Source organism: Triticum dicoccoides, unplaced genomic scaffold (assembly GCF_002162155.2).
Source record: "Triticum dicoccoides isolate Atlit2015 ecotype Zavitan unplaced genomic scaffold, WEW_v2.0 scaffold194055, whole genome shotgun sequence".
Taxonomy (NCBI): Eukaryota; Viridiplantae; Streptophyta; class Magnoliopsida; order Poales; family Poaceae; genus Triticum; species Triticum dicoccoides.
In genome coordinates this window covers 1-2617 of record NW_021231501.1, presented here as the reverse complement: position 1 = coordinate 2617, position 2617 = coordinate 1, and the positions used below count along the sequence as shown (strand labels likewise).

General features: G+C 45.9%; 1 pseudogene; it reads left to right on the top strand.

Moving 5' to 3' along the window:
• Positions 1-736: 736 nt before the first annotated feature.
• On the top strand, positions 737-1732 carry LOC119344935 (annotated as a pseudogene).
• The last annotated feature ends 885 nt before the right edge of the window (positions 1733-2617 follow it).

Sequence of the window (2617 nt, the reverse complement as noted above, 5' to 3'; positions counted from 1 at the left end):
GGGGCGAACGAGTGAAGATGCCTGATCTAGCTAGACAGCCCAATCGATTTGATCGATTTTGGCCGTAGCACTAGCACAACTACGTGCACATGAAAAGCAATTTAATAGCCACATACCCGTCGATAAGCCTGTTGATTTCTCTTTATCGTTTTACCGTTTGGCTTGCAGGCACATTGACACATGTAGCTAGTCAGCTACGTAGCCGTATAGGCAACCTAGCCGGCTGGACCACACATTTTTTATTAGAATCTACTCTCGCCGTTTCATGACATAAGATGTTTTTTGACACTATACTAGTGTCAAAAACATCAGATATCATGGGACGGAAGGAGTAATAACTTTTTTGTGACATAGTATACGAGGGATAAAATGGCGTTTTCACGCGTCATTTAACACCGTTAAGGCTTATAATGAATGGAAGTGTTATAAAGAGTATAAAATTTAGACTCTGGTGTTACATAGGGAGTGTTGCATGAAGAAGAAAATATTTTTTAATTTCAAATAAGGAACAATTAAGACAGTGTTAAATAATGAATTCTCTCGCAAAACATGGGCCAAGCCGATCGATCGGTATCAGTTTCGGATCGACATGTCTGACTGACTGGATCACAGTGACAGCACCAAAAAATATCTTGCTCTATTGGAGGCAGGGGAACAACGAGGCGCCACAACTGTGACTTTGTCGGAGGGAGACGTGTGGAGGAGAATAATGAAGCAGCATAAGGCTAAGCGGTCGCCAGCCCACACACACATGCGCCCACATGCGCCCATATGCCGGCTGCCTCTCCGTGCGCGCGTTAACAGCCTGCCAGCCAGCGAGCTGAGAGAGGGAAAAATCATCCGAGAGCAGAGGAGATAGGCAGAGAGATGTCGGCCATGGCGGACGCCGAGGCCCCCTTCCTGCTGCCCGCTGAAGACGACAAGGCGGCGCCGCTCGCCGGCGTCTCCGACTTCCGCGGCCGCCCGGTGGTCCGCGCCGGGTCCGGCGGCTGGCGTTCCGCCCTCTTCGTCTGCGGTACGTACTCTCGGTCGGACCTACGCGCGCTCTCTTCCCCTGTTCGTTCGTCAAGTAACAGTCTTCTTGATCGGTCCCGCATGGATTGATTGCAGTGGTGGAGATCGCGGGCAGCTTCGCCTACTTCGGCGTGTCGGCGAACCTCATCACGTACCTGACGGGCCGCTGGGCCACTCCAACGCCGCCGCGGCCGCCGCCGTCAACGCCTGGTCGGGGACGGCCTGCCTGATGCCGCTGCTGGGCGCCTTCGTCGCCGACTCCTGGCTCGGCCGCTACCGTTCAATCATCGTCGCCTGCACCCTCTACGTCCTGGTACGTTAATAAAAGTCCTCATTTTGCTTCCCGTTCAATTTTCCTCCTTTTGCTTCCCGTTCAATTTTTACCCTCTCTGTTCCGTTCGCTGCACCATCACCAATCACCATCATGGTAGATGCTATCGCACGTGAAACACGCGGTTGTAAAATAAGATGAGATCTAGTCGTGGTCGTCGCCGTGGTAATGCTAGCCTCGAATTGAAGATGTGCTCGAGTCGTGTAGGATCAACCAACCGAGTACTGTGTCCACCTCAAAGAATCGTCGGTGATGTTGACTTTGGACAATGCGCTACTGGAGCTCATTAACTAGTCTGTATCAAAATATAAGATGTTTTTTTGGTTTACAGAGGGCACAAAAAGCGTCTTACGTTTCGCTATGGAGGGAGTAGCACTGTAGCAAAAATCAGTTTCTTTTTTAGTTTTAAACATCTCTACAACTATTTAGAAATATTTGACACAGTACTGCCTTTTTTTAGATATATATAAAATATAGTGTAGTGTGTGTGTGTATATATATATAAAATAGTGTAGAATTACTTGTCAAAGATGTAAGTGAACACCCCGCAAAAAAAAAAGATGGTTGAACACCATGCCCGATATCCATCACGATAAACTTTTCTGAGTCTTACTGGGGTAATTAGTACTCGAGTAGAGTATATTTTGTTTGAAAAAGTTAGGTTGTTGTCTTGACCCCGAGTAATTTGGTCAACAAATTGCACAAGTTACCCTGGTCAATTTGTCCAATTCCTGAAAAATGGATTGTTAATGTACCACTTTTGAGTTTTTTAATTTCCTCTCCCCTGTCTCCCAAAAAACCGAGTTTAGTGTAATTATGGATTCATTGTGTTCGTCAATTGAAGTCATGTCTTAGTTAAGATTATCATTTTTCTTGCAGCTCATAGTTATTTTGACTGCGACTTTGCAAATGTTATCATTATTTTAGCATATCGACTACAGGGTGCTGAAAATGGGTCGTAGTTGAGTGCTACGAGGTGAGAGGTGAGAGGTGAGGGTTTTTTGCCATTCCTAAAAACTCAACATGGTCTCACAACTAATTAGACGGTCCACTCATACGAAACTCCAAAATCAAACATTTTTACTTACCTGAAACTAATGGCCGTATGCATCGTTCTGATGCAGAGGCCGGGGATTTCCCCCTTTTCGAAAAAAAAACTTACCTGAAACTGGGCTAAGTTTTAGAGACAACTCAATCGCTCGTAATTTGGGTAAATTGCAACGTAGTATGTACTTATAAGTGTCATGTTAAACCTGACTTCAGTTTTTTTTT